This window comes from Scyliorhinus torazame, chromosome 17 (genome assembly GCF_047496885.1).
Source record: "Scyliorhinus torazame isolate Kashiwa2021f chromosome 17, sScyTor2.1, whole genome shotgun sequence".
In the NCBI taxonomy this organism is placed as follows: Eukaryota; Metazoa; Chordata; class Chondrichthyes; order Carcharhiniformes; family Scyliorhinidae; genus Scyliorhinus; species Scyliorhinus torazame.
In genome coordinates, this window is record NC_092723.1 from 182,530,822 (window position 1) to 182,541,291 (window position 10,470).

A 10,470-nucleotide genomic window follows, 5' to 3' on the forward strand; every position below is an offset into this window, starting at 1 on the left:
ACATTGCATTCCTTGTTCTGTGAAGCTGTTGTCAGCAGCTGCTGAGATACTCCCTATAAGTACCCACGCCTGTTTCTCATGAGGTAGTTTACACAGTTTGTGATTTATTGTTCAGGAATGTGGCTAGTTCGGCCATTTTGTGTCTTTAGTATTGCTTTAATAGCAGACAGCCATTTTGTGTCCTTTCTGATATTAACAAGCATTGTGTATACACTATCTATTTCTACAAATTGCCTCTTCTAAAAAGGCATCTAAGTACCTTTTGTCTCATCAGAACTATTCAAAAGTAATATAGGAGCACAAATGTAGTTACAGAGCCCCCTATAATTTATATCATAGTCCAGTATCAGAAAATGTCCCCCAACATATACTGTTGGAGAAAGTTGTGCTGATTGGTTGGCAAGTTGAATCTGATCGGTCGAGGGGATGCCATGGAGAAAACAATGGGGAACTATAATACCCTCATTGCTTCTGGGTAATTCAAATAAAGTTCCAGGTTTGAACATGTTGCTCTTGTTTGCAGAGAATGGGTGTCTGTGTATGAATGCATGTCGCTGCTCGCAAGCATAACTGAGCCACGTTATGGGTTCAGTTAATTATCTTAAATTGGTTGTCAGCGTGGCTATGAGCACACGCAGGCTTGTTCAGCAAGTGCTGCCCAATCACAGAATGACATCTGAAATCAGCTGTGGTGGTATCCGGCTCTGTCAGCTCCTGTCCGGCTGGACAGAATGGAGGGATCACGCCCCAGATCCTGTGCTTGGAACCTCATTAATCATGCGAGTTCCTCTCCCACTCTCCAGGTGGGCCGTAGAGCTGATTCACCTTCCCTCAGCTGAAGAGTTTGAAGGTTCCGGCGCCATATTTAAACACCAGTCCGGCCCACTTACATCACTCTCTCCAGTCTAACTGCCTTCACCGAGACCCTCCAACATGTCTAGTACCCAGAGGAAAAAGGTTGGCGGCCTCAGGGAGAAGGCAGCACCGAAATGCCCTCTACCCCAGGACAGGCTCAAAGAAGATGCCAACCTCACCTCTCTGGCCTGGGAGGCCAGTGCCCAGGCGGGCAGCCTGGCTGTCACCTGCCCGCAAAGCGTCATCCTTTGCAGGAAACAGATGAATGATCTCATCCACTCTGCCACGGTCAGTCCTCTTCGAACTCCCTCCACTATCAAATTAGCAGTGTGGTCTCACACATCCATTACCGTGGGGGACACATATTAACACATTTACCCTCACCAAGACTTTCACAACAGCACCATTCCATCTGTCCTTTTGCTCCAACTCCCTCTCTGTCCTTCTGGGCCTACCACACACACACAGGGAACGTGCATTTTACCCAATCTCTGCTCCATCCAATCTGACCAAACCTCTTCTTTATCTCCAAACAGGCCAAACTTGCGCACAACGAGTCGAAACAGGAGGAGGGGAGGGACAGCAGAGATCCTCAGCCTCGGCGAGTTTGAGGAGGTGCTGTGGAGCTCACTGGCGAGGATCGGGATTGCTCTCCTGGTGGCACAGAGCTTGGCCTCTCGCGACAACCTTGTACAAATCTCAGCTCCATCACTTCACCCAATCGTGCAATTCACACTGAGTGCGATGAACTCCGAATCAGTTTCATTCATCCACTCAAACTGCCCTTTTGTCTTTTGCAGGTGCAGCAAACCACAGCCAAATAGCCAACCCTGCAGCTCTCCAAGGCCCCAGGACATGAGGATGAGGGGATTCAGGAAGAACCATCACAGTGCTCACCCACACGCTCCATCAGCGCAGAGGCAGTCACATCGGTGGGGCGTAGCTGAAGGTTCGAATCGGGATCACTGTCTGGAGATCGCCTCACCGACACCTGCCCTCAGCAGTCGGGGGCAGGGACTGCCCATGTCTCCGGCACTCGGAGAACCAGCCACCCGCTCAGTCCCAGTCAGATGTTGAGCCTCTGTTAGCAGCTGCCTGCTCACTGGTGGAGATGCAAAGGGAGGCAGTGGAACACCGGGCAGAGTTTCGAGAGTCACTCATCAGAATGGAGTGCATGATGGAGGAGTCCCTCCATCTTCCTTCGGATGTCGTGGCTCCGACATGTGGCACCTCGAGGTCACCATGGGGAGCTTGGCAACCACCACGGAGACCTTGGTACAGCAGGTCCTTCCAGATTTACGCCCTGTCATGCTCTCCATGGCCACACACTCTGGTAGGCATCATCAGGATGTAGGCCACATGGGGACCAGGCACTTTGACCTCCCTATAGGTGCCCCATCTCCTCCAGGGGTTAGGCTGAGGCCACCGGGCACCCACAGGGAGGATGATCATTAGTCGCACCTCCACTCCGGATACTCAAAGGGTGGGCAGCCAATCACAGTGCCCTCTGCCTGTGCCCACACCGAGCCGAGCAGCACAGGCCACTGAGGGTGCTTCGACCCCCCGAGTAGGACACACTTATGGGGTCAGGGCACTCCAGGGTTCAGGACACCAGAGGATATTGTTAGGAAAACAAAGGTAGTTTTAAGGGATTTATATTTGTATTAGCAAACATTAGGAATAAGCTATAATTTTAAATGTGTTTAATTTAATGTTTTTGTTACTGGAAGGGTAAACCTACAGTTAGACTAATAAGAACATAAGAACTAGGAGCGGGAGTGGGCCATTCAGCCCCTCGATCCCGCTCCGCCATTCGATACGATCATGGCTGATCTCCTCAACTCCATCGTCCTGCCCGTGCTCCATAACCCTTCAACCCATTACCAATTAAAAATCTGTCTACCTCCTTAAATTGACTCACTGTCCCAGCATCCACCACACTCTGGGGTAGTGAATTCCACAGATTCACAACCCTTTAAGGGAAGTAATTTCTCCTCGTCACGGTTTTAAACCTTATCCTGAAACGATGACGTCTCGCTGTGGATTGCCCCCAAGAGGAAGCATCTGCTCCATGTCTACTTTTTCAATACCGTTTATCATCTTATTTACCTCAATGAGATCCCCTCTCATTCTTTTAAACTTGAGAGAGTATCGGCCTAAACTGCTCACTCTCTCACCTCTGGAATCAATAGTTAACCTCCTCTGAACTACCTCCAATGCAACCACATCCCTCTTCAAACAAGGGACCAAACTGTGCACGGTGCCCCCGGTGTGGTCTCACCAATGCCTTGTACTGTTGCAGCAACACTTCGCTACATTTATACTCTATTCCTTCAGCTATAAAGGGCAACATTCCATTTGCCTTCTGTATTACCTGCTGTACCCGCACGCTAGTTTTCTATGATTCATGCACGAGGACACCCAGGTCCCTCTGCATCGGAGCACTCTGAAGTTTCTCTCCATTTCGATAATAAGTTGCCTTTCCATTGTTCCAACCAAAATGGATGACCTCACACTTATCCACGTTAAACGCCATCTGCCACATTTTAGCCCATTCACCTAACCTATCTATATCCATTTGTAAATTTCTTGTTTCCTCATTACAACTTACTGTCCCATCTATTTCATGGTCATCTGAAAATTTGGCTCGAGAATCCTGTATCCCTGTATCCAAGTCGTTAATACATATTGTAAGTTCCGGTTGCGGCTATGCCTAGGTAGGTCGCACGTTCAGGAGCTCCCGCCAAGAACGGACTTTTGGGCCCTTTTTAGGAGCCCCAGCGGCACTTGTACGACGGTTCCCAGTGTGGGAAGGTGATAGTAAGGTTCCCCCAGCACGGTATGGAGTGGACCAGGAGTGGAGCGATCAAAAAAGTGGTTTTGGAGCAGCGAAGAGAGCGGGGGAGGAAAAGCAAGATGGCGGCGGGTGGCGATCAAGCAGCATGGGCGCAGTGGTCGCGGGAGCAGCAGGAGTTCCTTAAAAACTGCTTTGCGGAGCTGAGAGCAGAAATGCTGCCGCCAATGAAGGCGTCGAATGAAAGGTTGGTGGAGACCCAGAAGGCCCGAGGGGCGGCGATTCGAGAGGTGCGGCAGAAGGCCTCAGAGAACGAGGACGAGATTTTGGGCCTGGCGGTGAAGGTGGAGGCGCACGAGGCGCTACACAAGAAGTGGCAGGAGAAGTTTGAGGACCTGGAGAATAGGTCGAGGAGGAAGAATCTTCGGATTCTGGGTCTCCCTGAAGGAGTGGAGGGGCCCGATACCGGGGCATATATGAGCACGATGCTCAATTCGCTGATGGGCGTGAAGCTTTCCCGAGGCCCCTGGAGCTGGATGGGGCTCATCGGGTCCTGGCGAGGAGACCCAAAGCCAACGAGCCGCCAAGGGCTGTAGTGGTGAGATTTCACCGCTTTATGGACAGAGAGTGCGTCCTGAGATGGGCGAAGAAAGAACGGAGCAGCAGGTGGGAGAATACGGAGATCCGTGTCTACAAGGACTGGAGTGCGGAGGTGGCAAAGAAGAGAGCTGGTTTTAATCGGGCCAAGGCGGTTCTCCATCGGAAGGGGGTGAAGTTCGGGATGCTGCAGCCAGCTCGATTGTGGGTCACGTTTCAGGACCATCACCACTATTTTGAGACGCCAGATGACGCGTGGACCTTTATTCAGACTGAGAAGCTGGACTCGAACTGAGGGTTTGTTGGGGGGGGGGGGGGGTGGTGGGTTACTGTATTTTGGGGGTGTTCTTCTTCTGGTTTCAGGTTGGGAAGAGGGGAAATGGGAAGGGGTGAGTGGATATGATGTGGGGGCTGTGTGAGAGTGTGGGCGCTGGTACTGTAGGGGTAGGTCCCCGCTGAGGAAGGGGGGTTGGAAGCCCGGGGATGGGGAGCTGGGGCGAGGTCGCAGGAAAAGGAGCTATTCCATTGGAGGCAGGGCTGGCTCGGATGGAAAGCGCTGGCTTTTTCCCGCTCTAAGGAAGGGAGGGGCGGGGCCTGGGGGGAAGGGTGGTGCTGGAGGAGAGTGCATATTGATCGACAAGGGGAGGTGGGGGGGGGGATTCCCACACTGGGGGGTCGTTGGAATTGCGGGAGCGGCCGGGGTCAGCAGGAGTCAGCTGGTTTATGGGAGTGTAATGGGGGGAGCAAAATGGCTGGACGGTGATCTGGCTGGGGGTGGGGGTGGGGTGACGGGGGGTGGGGGGGACTGGGTTGCTGCCGTATTGGCCAAAGGGGAGTTGAAGGTAGAAGAGGGAGTCGGGGCGGGGGTCTGCCGCTTGGGGGACTGGAGGGTGCGGGAGGCGCGGGCACGTGGCTGGCCTAAAAAAGGGGATGGCTAGTCGGCAGGTGAAGGGGGGGGGGGCGAGTAGCCCTCTGATCCGGCTGATAACATGGAATGTGAGGGGCCTGAATGGGCCGGTCAAGAGGGCCCGGGTGTTCGCGCACTTAAAGGGACTGAAGGCAGACGTGGTTATGCTCCAGGAGACACATCTGAAGATGGCAGATCAGGTTAGGCTGAGAAAGGGATGGGTAGGGCAGGTCTTTCACTCGGGGCTGGATGCGAAGAATAGAGGGGTTGCGATACTGCTGGGGAAGCGAGTGTTGTTTGAGGTGATGAATATTGTGGCAGATAATGGAGATCGATACGTGATGGTGAGCGGTAGGTTGCAGGGGACGCGGGTGGTACTGGTGAACGTATATGCCCCGGATTGGGATGATGCCGGATTTATGAAACGTACGTTGGGTCGGATCCCGGATCTGGAGGCAGGGAGCTTGATAATGGGGGGGGGGAACTTCAACACGGTGCTGGACCCAGCACTGGACCGTTCCAGGTCCAGGACGGGTAAGAGGCCGGCTGCGGCCAAGGTGCTCAGGGGGTTTATGGACCAGATGGGGGGAGTGGACCCATGGAGGTTTGCCAGGCCGCTGGCCAGGGAATCTTCCTTCTTTTCCCACGTCCATAGAGCCTACTCCCGGATAGATTTCTTTATAATGAGTAGGGCATTAATCCCGAAAGTGGAGGGAACGGAATATTCGGTTACAGCCATCTCGGATCACGCCCTGCATTGGGTGGAGCTGGAGTTGGGGGAGGAGAGGGACCAGCGCCAGCTGTGGCGCCTCGATGTGGGACTGTTGGCGGATGAGGGGGTGTGCGGGCGGGTGAGGGGGTGTATTGAAAGATACATGGAGGCCAACGACAACGGGGAGGTGCAGGTGGGGGTTGTCTGAGAGGCTCTGAAGGCGGTGGTTAGGGGAGAGCTAATTTCCATTAGGACCCATAGGGAGAAGAGAGAGAGGAGGGAGAGGGAGAGATTGGTGGGGGAGATATTAAGGGTGGACAGGAGCTATGCAGAGGCCCCCGAGGAGGGGCTACTTAGGGAGCGACGAAACCTCCAAATGGAATTTGATCTATTGACCACGGGAAAAGCAGAGGCACAGTGGAGGAAAATGGAGGGGGCGGTATATGAGTATGGGGAGAAGGTGAGCCGGATGCTGGCACATCAGCTTCGTAAGAGGGAGGCAGCGAGGGAGATTGGTGAATTAGAGATAGAGGGGGGAATACGGTGCGGAGTGCGGTGAGAATAAATGAGGTATTTAGGGACTTCTATGGGGATCTGTATAGGTCTGAGCCCCCGGAGGGGGGGGAGGGGATGCGGCGATTCTTGGACTAACTGAGGTTCCCGAGGGTGGAGGAGGAGCAGGTGACTGGTTTAGGGGCGCTGATTGGGCTGGAGGAGTTGGTTAAAAGATTGGGGAGCATGCAGGCGGGGATGGCCCCGGGACCGGACGGGATCCCGGTTGAATTTTACAGAAAATATATGGACCTGCTGGGCCCGTTGCTGGTGAGAACCTTCAATGAGGCGAGGGAGGGGGGGACCCTGTCCCTGACAATGTCCCTGGCGCTGATCTCATTGATTTTGAAGTGGGATAAGGATCCATTGCAATGTGGATCGTATAGGCCGATTTCGCTCCTCAATGTTGACGCTAAGTTGTTGGCGAAGGTGCTGGCTACGAGGATTGAGGACTGTGTCCCGGGGGTGATCCATGAGGACCAGATGGGATTTGTGAAGGGTAGGCAGTTAAACACGAATGTGCGGAGGCTCTTAAATGTGATCATGATGCCCTCGGTGGAGGGAGAAGCGGAGGTAGTGGCGGCTATGGACACGGAGAAGGCCTTTGATCGGGTGGAGTGGGAGTATCTCTGGGAAGTGCTTGGGAGGTTTAGGTTCGGGGAAGGGTTCATAAGATGGGTCAGGCTGTTATATAGGGCCCCAGTGGAGAGTGTGGCTACGAACCGGGGGAGGTCGGAGTACTTTAGGTTGTACCGCGGGACGAGGCAGGGGTGTCCCTTATCCCCCTTGTTGTTTGCACTGGCAATTGAGCCGCTGGCCATGGCACTGAGGGAGTCTAGGAACTGGAGGGAACTGGTCCGGGGTGGGGGGGCGGGGGGGGGGGGGGGGGGGGGGGGGGGAGGAACACCGGGTGTTGTTATATGCTGATGACCTGTTGATATATGTTGCAGACCCAGTTAAGGGGATGGCGGAGGTTATGCGGATCCTTAGGGAGTTTGGGGACTTCCCGGACTATAAGCTCAACGTGGAGAAGAGTGAGCTCTTTGTGGTGCATGCGGGGGACCAGGGAAGGGGGATAGACGAGCTACCGCTGAAGAGGGCGGAAAGGAGCTTCCCATACCTGGGAATCCAGGTGGCTGGGAGCTGGGGGGCCCTGCAAAGCTCAATTTGACACGGTTGGTGGAGCAGATGGAGGGGGACTTCAAGAGATGGGATATGCTGCCACTCTCCCTGGCGGGTAGGGTGCAAGCGGTCAAGATGACGGTCCTCCCGAGGTTCCTGTTTGTGTTCCGGTGCCTGCCCATCCGAATCCCCAAGGCTTTTTTTAAACGGGTAAGCAGGAGTATTATGGGATTCGTATGGGCGAATAAGACCCCGAGGGTGTTTTTGGGGCGTAGCAGGGACAGGGGGGGCTGCGCTGCCGAATCTATGTGGCTATTATTGGGCAGCTATTGTGGCGATGATCCGTAAGTGGGTAATGGAGGGAGAGGGGGCAGCGTGGAAGAGGCTAGAGGTGGCATCTTGTGTGGGTATGAGTCTGGGGGCGCTGGTGATGGCACCATTGCCGCTTCCGCCGACAAGGTACACACGAGTCCGGTGGTGGCGGCGACGCTGAAGATCTGGGGGCAGTGGGGCGAGGTGCGGGCCTTGGTCTGATCCCTGATACGAGAGAACCACAGGTTCGTTCTGGGTAGGATGGATGGGGGGTTTCTGAGCTGGCATCGGGCTGGGATTAAAAGAATGGGGGACCTATTCATTGATGGGACTTTTGCGAGCCTAGGGGCGCTAGAGGAGAAATTTGGGTTACCTCCTGGGAATGCTTTGAGGTACATGCAAGTGAGGGCATTTGTGAGGTGGCAGGTGAGGGAATTCCCGCTGCTCCCGGCACAGGGGACTCAGGACAGGGTAATTTTGGGTGTATGGGTTGGAGAGGGTAGGGTCTCGGCGATCTACCAGGAGCTGCAGGAGGTGGAGGAGGCCGCGGTGTAGGAGTTAAAGGGTAAGTGGGAGGAGGAGCTGGGGGAGGAGCTGGATGAAGATCTGTGGGCTGATGCCCTGAGTAGGGTTAATTCTTCCTCCTCTTGCGCCAGGCTCAGCCTAATGCAGTTCAAAGTTGTCCATAGGGCACATATGACAGGGACGAGGATGGGTGTTTTTTGGGGTGGAGGACAGGTGTGTGAGGTGCTCGGGGAGCCCGGCAAATCACGCCCACATGTTCTGGACATGCCTGGGGCTGGAGGGGTTCTGGAGGGGCTTTGCGAGGGCTATGTCCAAAGTGGTGAACGCCCGGGTCAAGCCGAGCTGGGGATTAGCATTATTTGGGGTAGCGGACGAGCCAGGAGTGCAGGGGCCGAAAGAGGCCGGTGTTCTGGCCTTTGCGTCCCTGGTAGCCCGGCAAAGGATCCGACTAATGTGGAGGGATGCGAAGCCCCCAAGCGTGGAAGCTTGGATTAACGATATGGCAGGGTTCATCAAGCTGGAAAGTATAACATTTGCCTTGCGAGGGTCTGTGCAGGGATTCTCCAGGCGGTGGCAACCGTTCCTAGACTTTCTCGCGGAGCGTTAGGCGGAGGTCAGCAGCAGCAGCAACCCAGGAGGGGAGGGAGGGGGGAGGGGGGAGAGGGGTGGGGGGGGGGCGTTTGGCTTTTCTGTTTTGTTTAGGTTAGAGTGGGGCGTTTTCCTTACTGTCGTGTTTATTTGTTAATGGGGGTTATTGTATTTTGTTGGAAATCTCATGAACAATTTTTGTTTGTTTTGTGCTTTATTCTTTTTTTTCTGGTTGGAGTGTTTTGTTGAAAATCGTTGAAAATTTGAATAAATATATTTTTAAAAAATATATATATATTGTAAATAGTTGGGGCCCAAGGACTGAACCCTGTGGCACCCCACTTGTTACATCTTGCCAACCAGAAACAGACCCATTTATCCTGACTCTCTGCCTTCTGTCCGTCAGCCAGTCTTCTACCCAAGCTAATAAATTACCCCAATCCCATGCGATCTTACCTTGTGTATTAACCTTTTGTGCGACATCTTATCAAATGCCTTCTGGAAGTCCAGGTGCACTACATCTACATGGTCCCCGTTATCCACTTGGCTGGTTACATCTCTAAAGAACTCTAGAAATTAGTCAAACACAATTTACCCGTCATAAAATCATGCTGGCACTGATGGATGGCATTTTTGACTTTCTAAATGTTCTGTTATTATTTCCTTCATAATGGATTCTAACAATTTTCCAACGGCATATGTTAAACTAACTGGTCTAAGTTTCCTACTTTATGCCTCCCCCTTTCTTGAATAAGCATTTTTCCAGTCAACTGGAATCTTTCCCGCATCCAGGGAATATTGAAATATTATAACCAATCGATCCATTACCTCTGCTGCCACTTGCTTTAAAACTCTCAGATGTACGCGATCAGGCCCTGGGGACTTGTCTGCCTTCAATTCCAATAGTTTGTTTAGTACATTTTCCCTGTTGATAATGGTTGTTCTACGTTCCTCCCGTTAATACCTCTGCATTACCTGTTACTATTGGGATGGTACTAGTGTCCTCCATTGTGGAAATTGAGGCAAAATATTGACTTTGCGTCTTCGCCATTTCTGTGTTCTCTATTAATAACTCTCCGGTCTCATCCGCCAAGGGCGAACATTCACTTTAGCTACTCTCTTCCCTTTTATATAATTATAGAAGGCTTTGCTATCCTTTTTTACATTTTGCGCTAGGTTTCTTTCATAATTTATATTTGCTCTTTTTATTACCTTTTTAGTAACCTTTTGTTGATTATTAAAATCTTTCAGCCTGTCACTGACCTTTGCAATATGGTATGCCTTTGTTTTTATCTCTATGTTACCTTTAACTTCCTTGCTTCGCCATGGGTGTTTTTTCACCCACTTACAATCTTTCTTCCTCTCTGGAATATATTTTAGTTGGGAGGAATTGAATATCTCCTCAAACAACTGCCATTGCTCATCAAGTGTCCTACCTTTTAGTCTATCTGCCAAGTCCCATGTTCTCATGACTACATAATTACCGTTGTTTAACTCCGGAATGTG